The following is a 9,422-nucleotide window of genomic DNA, read 5'->3' as shown; positions in this document are numbered from 1 at the left end:
AGGCCTCGCGAGCCTCTCTCTTGTCCCGGCCCTCTGAGCAGCGGTGTTCTAATAAAACTTTATTGATAAAAGGCGAGTGGCAGGAAATTTGCCACCCGACCTCTTTCTCTAGATCCTTGCCCTTCAGTCTGTATCGGTCACTGAATCTTCCTCTCCAGGCAACATATTCGTAAGTAATTTGTGGGTTTTGTGCTTTCTTGTATACCCATAAAGCCCTGTACACATACACATGTTCCCTTTTTATTAAAAATGAGATAAACTGGGGCCAGGGAGATGGCTCAGGGGATTAAGCGCTTCTCTGGCAAGTGCAAGGGCCTGAGTTCAATCCCTGATTCCGGGAAAAAAAAAAAAAAAGAGAGATAAACTGAGGGCCAGAGAGATACCTCAGTGGACTAAGCACTTGCTTAGGTACGCGCAGGGGCCAGGGTTCAATCCTTGGCATGACATGCCCCCCTGGCCCTGCCCAGGCACGCTGAGCGGGTGATGGAGTCCGGGCATGGTGGTGCACGCCTGTGATCCAGCACTACGGAAGCTAAAAGCAGGAGGATCACTAGGAGTGTGAGGTGCACAGTGAGACCCTGTGCGCGCGCGCACACACACACACATTTAGGTCTTTTTTATTTTTTTGTGGTATCGGGGATTGAGCTCAGGCCCTTGCGCTTGCCAGGCAAGTGCTTATCTACTGAGCCATCTCCCCGGCCCCACATACAAAAATGAGATAAGCTGGGTGTGGTGGCGCACACTTGCCATCCCAACACTCTCAAAGCTGAGGCAGGAGGACTACGGTGAGCCTGAGGCTAGCCTGGGCTACATAATGAGACCTCGTCTCAGTGAAGAAAAGAGGCTAGAGTTGGGAGCTAATATACTATACGTTTGGGGTTTTTGTTTTGTTTTGTTTTGTTTTTGGCGGGGGGGGGGGAGAGGTTTTGGTGGAACTGGGGATTGAACTCAGGCCCTTGCACTTGCCAGGCAAGCGCTTATTCTACTGAGCCATCTCCCCGGCCCCTGCATTTTTTTTTCATATTGTGTTTTTGACGTTTTATAATACTTTGTGGAAATATTGCTTGCCGGGGTGTTTTTTATTTATTTATTTTGGTATTAGGGATTAAACCCAGGCGCTTCACACTGAGCTACCTCCTCAAATCATTTTTATTTTTTATTTTGAAACAGAATCTCACTAAGTTGCCACACTTCCCAGGCTGGGCTGGAACCTGTGATCTTCCTGCCTCAGCCTCCCAGAGCACCGGGATTACAGAGGTGCTGATTGCTCTTAATGGTCATAAGCTGTGGCACAGAGCAGATGTAGCATGATCCAGCCTCTGCCCTTCCTTCTGATGTGTAGTAAGAAAAGGAAAAAAAAAAAGAAAGAAAAGAAAAGAAACGTCCAACAAACATCCTGGTCCTTACATTTTGGCAGTTTTATTTCTCTGGGACAGACTCCCAGGAGTGGGATTAGCAGCTCAGGGGTCATGTTTAGCTTCCGTCCCAACAGATGTCTCGTGGTCACTTTCCCAAGTGGCCTGCGTGACCCCAAGCGGAGCCGTCACCCACACTTTGCAAGCAGCGCCCCCATGCCCGCTCTGGCTCCGGGGCGGGCTGACGGCCCGCAGGGCGGCCCTTCGCGGTCACTCGCTCCAACCTGGCCGCCTGCATCCCAGCTCCTCGCGGCGCTTCTGCTTCGCCCCTCGTGGCTCAGCCCTGTCTGCGGGGCTCATTTGTCTTTGTCGCCTGTTCTCGAAAGCTCTTTATCTCGGGGTGCTTTTGCTTGGGCTCCAAACAGAGTTGCAGTGAAGACCGGGCCAGCCATGCTGCCTCGCTTGACCCCGGCCATGTGACCTCACTAGTTATTTGACCTCGCCATGCCTCAGTTTACCCCGCTGTTCAATCCTGATCCACGTCCTCATCCTAACGCCTACTTCGTGCCGCAGCCAGGGACAAACAGCGAACTCACTTCAGGCGGATGGAGTCTCGCTGGGCACACAGCGATGGTTGGTGCAAGTCCAGTCTTATTTACACTGCAAATACTTTTCCAGCCTCATCATTTGGATTGGCTTTATTTCTGCTATCTTCTGTCACACGAAGTACTTGGATGTTTACATAGTCAAATACATCCATCTTTTCCTCATAGCTTCGGAGTTCCCAGGCTCGGCGAAGGTCTCCCAGCTTCTTGCATGACAGATGTCCTCGCCCTGACCGTGGGAGGGGACCGCCGGAGGGGACCACCGGTCTCCCACTCTGCAGCGCACTGTGCTCCTGCTTCCTGACTGCCACCTGCTCCACTGAGTTGCGTGCAATTGCCAAGATGATGCTCGTTTCAGCCTGATGCTCGTTTCAGCCTGATGCTTGGATTTTTAGGGGTAGCCAAGGCTCTGAGCCCACAGCTGAGTCACACACCCCTCCCCAAAATGACACTGGGGGACACTTGCTCTTCTCCCCTTGCCTCCTTCCTCTGGGTCCCCTGCGAGACCATACAGCTGTGTCCCCGAGCTGTAGCCTGGTAACCTAGTGCCTCTTACACCTACTCATGCAGGATGTCCATTTGCTTCAGTCTCTCTTTCTTACTTTTTATTTTATTTTGGTCTTTTTAGACAGGGTCTCACTGTGTAGTTCAGGCTGGCCTTGAGCTCCCTTTGTGGCCCAGGTTGTTCTCGAACTTGCAATGATCCTCCTACCTCAGCCTCCTGAGTGCTTACCAGTGTGCGCCACCGTGCCCAGCCAGGTCCTTCTCTCTTACAAGAGCCTGTACAATTTTAAAATTTCGTACCTGAGAGTGGTGTTAACTATATTTTCCTGTCTTATCCCCTTTCCTTGGATTTTCTTTTCAGGTACATTGCAGCTTTGGCAGTCCTTTCTCGAGTAGTTTTGCCAGGGTGGTGGAACATGCCTGGAATTCCAGCACTTGGGAGGCAGAAGCAGGAGGACCACCAGGAGTTTGAGGCCAGCCAGGGGTACAAGGTGAGTTTAAAACCAACAGGAACTTCATAGTGACACCCTGTCTCTAAAAGGCAAAAAAAAAGAGATGTCTTATATTCGTGTACCAAGTCCCACAAGGCATATATGACAAACATGCACTAACAAAAGCTTTTTCAAAATTAAATAAAAATAAAATAAAACGTGACATACTTCTAAAGGTCACACGAAGTATAAAAAATGAAACTCCTTTGCGTCTGTGGAAACCAGAGTGTGAGACTGTTTTTTTCTCTCTGTCAGTTCTCTGGGGAGGTGCACGGCACTGAAGTTCACGGCCGGCTGACGTTTCTGACGGAGCAAGGTGGGCACGCAGGAGGTGCTGGGCAGTGGGCGACAGAAGCCGGCCGGTCCTACGCTGTTCTGCTCTTCCTGGAGCTGAATTCCTCCGCTGTGTCGCACAGCAGCCTGTGCCCACTTCCGTTGGCCTCCCTAGGCGACAAGTGATTTTTAAACAAATATTCACGGAGCTCCTGCCCAGCTCTGGACCCTCAGAAGACTCAGACACACCCTGGTTGCTAAGGCCACTGTCACCAAGCATATGGCCTGGCGGCTTCAACAACAGGCTCTTTCTTGCTGAGTCTCCAAGGGGCGGAAAGTCTGAGAACAAGGTATGGACGGAGTTGATTTCTTCGTTTGCATTTTCCTGGTATGAGGCTGGAGCCCGGGGCCCTCGCGCTGAGCCCCATCTGCCACCCTTTCATTTTTATTTGGAGACAGGGTCTCATGAAGCTGATGAACCTCCGGAGCTCTGGCTTGCAGTCCTCCTGCCTCAGCCTCCCAGAGAATTGGGAGGACAAGTGTGGGCCACAGGTGCCGTCTCCTGAGGCCTCTGTCCCTGTCTTCTCCCAGTGTCCCTAGTGTCTTCCCTCCAAATCTCTTCTTAGCAGAACACTGGCCCTTTGGGATTAGGCCGAACCCGTGTGAGTGACCACATTTAACTCAGTCTCCTCTGCGAAGGCCCCGAGTGCAAACACAGTCACTCTCCGAGATACTGGGCCCCTGTATCCCCACAGCTTTATCCGTTCAGGAATGCTGCACGGGGGACAGGGATGGGGTAGGACGGCTGCCAACAGATACCCAGCCTTAAACTCTAACCCCAGCACCAGCACCAAACGAACATGCCGGAAACCGCAGCCCACGAGGAGGCTGAGGCGGGAAGAACTCATTTCACCTGTGTCTCCCTTCCCCACAGGCGTAACCGGCATCCTCAAGCCCACAGACATCTTTTGCATTGGTAACTTTGTGCTGTAGCACGTTCATGTTTCCAAAAACAATATGCTATTTTGTTTGGTGTGTTTCAAGCATGTGCATAGATGTTGTCACAGTGCACAGATCTCTCTGACGTGGTTGGTCGATGGGTCGCGGTACTGGGGACTGAACCCAGGTCCTTACCCTTGCTCTGCTACTGAGCTACGTTCCCAATGCCCCTTCTTTGATTTTCAACTTGAAACAGGGTCTGAATAAGTTACCGCAACTGGTCTTGAGCTTGCAGCGCGCCTGCGTCAGCTCCCCAGGCAAGCGCTCCTGCCTCGTGTGCTTTGCCAGTTATCTTCTTGCGCTCAGTTCTACGCTCAGGATTGGGTCCTGCAGGCACAAGCAGCCCCGGTTCACTTTGCTTCACGGCTTTGTAGTACTCCACTGGGTGCTGGTAGCAACCTGCATTCACCTAATCCGCTACTAATGTGGAGTCCCTATGCAGCCCAGGCTGGCCTTGAGCTCACTTTGTAGCCCAGGCTGGTCTTAAATTTGCAACGATCCTCCTGCCTCAGCCTCCCGAGTGCTGGGATTACAGGCGTGTGCCACCGCACACGGCTAAATGATCTTTCTTCAGGTTTGAAATGTTTCAAAATAGAAAGATGGAAAAGCTGAGCATGGTGACATGTAATCCCAGCTCTCAGGAGGCTGAGGAGGATCGTGAGACAGTGTGGGTTATACAATGAGTCTCTGTCTCTAGAAAAAAGGCCTAGTATTTGCATATAACATGCAGTTCCTCCCTTAGACTTTAAAACATCTTTAGTTTCCTTATACTTAATACGGTATAAATTCTATGTAAATGATTGTCATACTGTACTGCTTAGGGGATAATGACAAGAAACTCGGTATATATTGAATAAGATGAATTTTCTTTTTTTAATTTTCAGCTCGACATGGTAGCGTGTAATCCCACTACTCTGAGAGGCTGAGGCAGGAAAATCCCAAATTCAAGTTTACCCTGGACGATCTAGTAAGTTAGTGGGTCCCTGTTTCAAAAAAACGAAAGAATGGGGCTGGGGAGATGGCTCGGTGGTCTAAAGCACCTACTTGAAACAAGCTTGGCAAAGCACAGGGACCACGGTTCGATCCCCCAGCGCCACGTGCCGGCCGGCCCCGCCCCCGGTGGGCTGAGCTGGCCACACACACACACAATAAATAAATGTAATAAATAAAAATAAATAATTTTTAAAAAATGTTAAAAAAAAAAACGAAAGAAGTTATATCATTTAAAGGTGCAGGGGCCAGGGAGACGGCTCAGTGGAATAAGCATTCCCTGGCAAGCACAAGGGCCTGAGTTTAATCCCCGGTTCCGGGGAAAAAAAAAAAAAATGCAAAAGGTATAAATTCTCAAAAAGAAAAAAAATGATATCATAAATTCTCTATGATAAATGTGATCATTATGTTATCTAAAATGTATCAATACAGCTGGGGAGACAGTTCGGCTATCTAAGCACCTGTCAAGCAAGCACAAGGACCCGGGTTTGATCCCTGGTTACTGCATGCATGCTGGCCCTGAAACAGGGTGTGGTGGTGCACGCCCATAATCCCAGCACTGAGGCTGAGACAGGAGGATCACTATGAGTCCGAGCTAAATAGATAAATAAATAAATAAATAAATAATTTTTAAAAAATGTAACGATAAAATATGATTGGAAAAAAAAAGAGGTTAGGGATATAGCTCTGTATGAAGGAGGGGGTTATTATTTAAAAGCTATTGGGGGCCGGGGAGATGGCTCAGTAGGATAAGCACTTGACTGGCAAACGCAAGGGTCTGAGTTCAATCCCTGGTTCCGCCAAAAAATAAAAGCTATCAGGGCGGGCCGGGGAGGTGGCTCAGTGGAATAAGCGCTTCCCTGGCAAGCGCAAGGACCTGAGTTCAATCCCCGGTTAAATAAATAAATAAATAAATAAATAAATAAAAGCTATCGGGGCAAGGCAGTCGATCTCCCGCTAGCCGGAACGGGGCCTGAGCAGGAAGCCCGTGAGCGCCGCCCGGGGGTCTCCAGGGGGAGGCTGCTGTGCAAGCAATGGTGTCTCCACCCCAGGACACTACTTACTTCTGAGGGTCCAACCTACGCTGTGTCCGCACAGTGCCCATGCAGGGGGCCCACGCCCCCCACACCCCCTGGTCCCACTCTGGGGAGGCCCCAGGAGAATCGGGGCACCCAACAGATGTTTCTGTAAGCCCCTTGACTCGGTGCATGGTGGGTGTTGTTGTCAGAGTTTGCAAGGGAATAAATTTAATACGGAACACGTAATTTGTAGGATTCTGTAATAATAGTCACCCGAAGAGTCAAGTGCAGAGGCGTTGCAGGGACTGTGCACACAGCAGAGACCCAAAGCATCCATTCAGCTGCAGGCCTGGATCCCTCGGTGATGTCCCGCTGTTCAGCTGGAGGCCACAAGCCCGTGACAACGTCCCAGGCAGGTCTGCACCAAGGACCTGCGCTGGGAAGGCCCGGAGGTCAGTGGTGGAGGCCAGAAGGTCTGCGCCAGCAGGATGAAGGCTCTGTTTCGGCAGCTGAGGGCTCTGCCCTAGAACTAGGAGGCGACGCTCAAGGGGAGGACTAGAGCGCCCCAAAGAGAACCACCGCCATTCCCAGGGACAGTGAGGGCCCACGCTCCTCCGACAGTGAGAACAGCGGGGTTCATGTCAGGAAAGCCAGCCAACAAGTGTCTCCAAGAGGCTCAGTAGCGCCCCATCTTCCCTCCAGTTCTCCTTTTAATTTCATGGGCACCAATCCTTCACTATGCTGACGCGATTCTGCCAGGTGTTCCCGGTTGACCACTAGTTAACCCAGCGCCACGGGGCCCTTCCTGCCTGGGGACCACATGAACACACCAAGGGTTTAGTCCATGGTTTGCACTCTCATTCATTCATAGTGTGCGGCTGGACCCCAGACCGGGTGCATGCTGGGAAAGCGCTCTACCCCTGAGCTCCAACCCAGCCTGCTCCTATCTTAGTGGACCTTGGACAAGAATCGGAAGTGTTAAGGAACAATTCATAAAAACTGCTATTGGGAAGGGACAAAAACCCCTGTTGTTGGTAATCTAGGATGCTAAAGCTAACTAAATATGCTATCTCTTCACGGCAGCCGATCTTTATTAATAATTATAGGAGCAGAGCGGGCGAGATAGCGCAGCAGGCTAAGCACCTGCTTACGCAAGCACGGCGACTGGGGTTTGATCCCAGATCACTATGAGTCCAAGCTGCATAGTGAGACCCTGCACCAAATACATTTAAAAAAATTACAGTAGCAATATACACTTACTGCTGACGCTTTAGAAAAGAAGGAAAAGCCAAAAAAGAAAATGAAAGTCACCTGTGGTCCCCTCACCCTAATCACTGAGCCGTCAGTGTTTCTCTGATAGTCTCTTGTTTCATGTATATATTATACACATATGCATATTTGCTTATTTGTGATTTATTTATTTAGAGATAAGATCTCACACTGTAGTTCCGGCTGCCCTTGAACTCACTGTGTTCCCCAGGCCAGCCTTGAACTCATAGGAATCTTCCTGCCTCAGCTTCCTGAGTGCTGAGAACACAGGTGTGGGCCACCGTGCCGAGCTCAGATGTGTGTATTTTATGAGTTTTTTTTTTTTCTTTTTTCTTTTTTTTAAGACATGGTCTCATTATGTAGGGCTTGCTGGCCTTGAACTTGGTTATATAGTCCAAGCTGGCTTTGAACTCATGACAATCCTCCTGCCTCAGCCTCCCAAATTCTGGGATGGCAGACATGTACCACCATGCCTCTCAGATGTGTACATTTTAGGAGTTGAGCTCCTGCTGTGTTTTGGAACTCTCCAAGTCTTTTATTATTTTCACATGACAGGGTTTTTAACCTCATTGTGTGGCTGGCCCCACTCTCACTGTGCTGGCCATGCTGGCCTCATCTTTGTCCCTCTTGTAGAAGGTTGAACTGTATTCCCCACAATGCATGCGCACCCCAAACCTCAGAGTGTGACGTTATTGGGGGTGAGTGCCTTTGTAGGTATAGTCAGATGCAGTCACCTGTGGTGGGGTACAGTGGACCGTAAGTCCAGTTACAAGTGTCTTTAGAGACAAAGGAGGGGCAGAAACAGGAGAAAAGCAGGCAGAGACAGAAGGGACAGTGGGGCCAAGAAAGCCCAGAGATCTCTGGCAGTCACAGGCTCAGAGCAGGCAGGAGACAGATCCAGAAAGCAGGGCAGGGTCCTGCACACCCTCACCGCAGCACTCAGAAGACAGAGACCGGAGGAGCAAGTTTGAGCCCAGCTGGGGTGATGTAGCAATTTGGAGAGATCCTGTCTCAAAATAAAAAAGATAGACAGGTCTGATGGCCCACACCCTGTCATCCCAGCACTCGGGAGGCTGAGGCAGGAGGATCACTGTGAGTCTGAGGCCAGCCTGGGCTATGAGGTGGATTTGAGACCAGCCTGAACTGCATAACAAGACTGTGACTCTAAATTAAAATAAGATAACATAATAAAATAAAATGAAGACTAAGACACTGAGGGTGCAGCCCAATGCAAAAGTCCCAAGCTCAATCCCCTGGAGTGAATAAAAAACAAACCCGAAAAACTCCAGGAGGAACCCCACTTCTACTGTCTCCTGGTACTTGGTGGAAGTGGCCGGAGCAAACCCACGTTCATTGGCCTAACCCTGCCCTCGGCTGCCTGGACCACCCTTCCCAGGCTTGGCTCCTCGGGAGAGGAGGAGGAGGGCTTGGCCGCCAGCCTGGCCACCAGAACAGCCGGATCACCTGGCGAAACCCCGGGCACTCAGCCAGGGAGCCGCCGAGCTCCGCACCTGCGATCACCCCGCCCTGAAAGAGTCCTGGTTTCCCGGGCTCCCCGCTGACTCAGCCTCCCGGGCTGGGGAAATCCCAGCGCTCCGAGCTCATCCTGTCTTCAGCAAGGAGGGGATCTGGACCCGAAAACTCCTCGGGACCCTCGAGAATGTTCACTTCTCCCCGCGCAGGCCCGGCCGGGACCTCACATCCCTCAGTGGCCCGGCGGGAGACAGCCGCAAGCCTCGGCCTGCCCAGAGTAAGGACGGATGTGGATGGACGGAAAGTGCATCAGAAACTAGAACGTCTCCTTTCCTCTGAGAACTGGGAACTAAAAACCACCCGTAGGAAACTTCCTCCACCTGCGGGAGGACCACACTTGGGCCTGATTCCTCTTTTCTTTTTCTTTTCTTTCTTTCTTTCTTT

Source organism: Octodon degus, unplaced genomic scaffold (assembly GCF_000260255.1).
Source record: "Octodon degus isolate 3935 unplaced genomic scaffold, OctDeg1.0 scaffold00076, whole genome shotgun sequence".
NCBI classification, from domain to species: Eukaryota; Metazoa; Chordata; class Mammalia; order Rodentia; family Octodontidae; genus Octodon; species Octodon degus.
Note: the sequence above shows the minus strand (reverse complement) of the source record.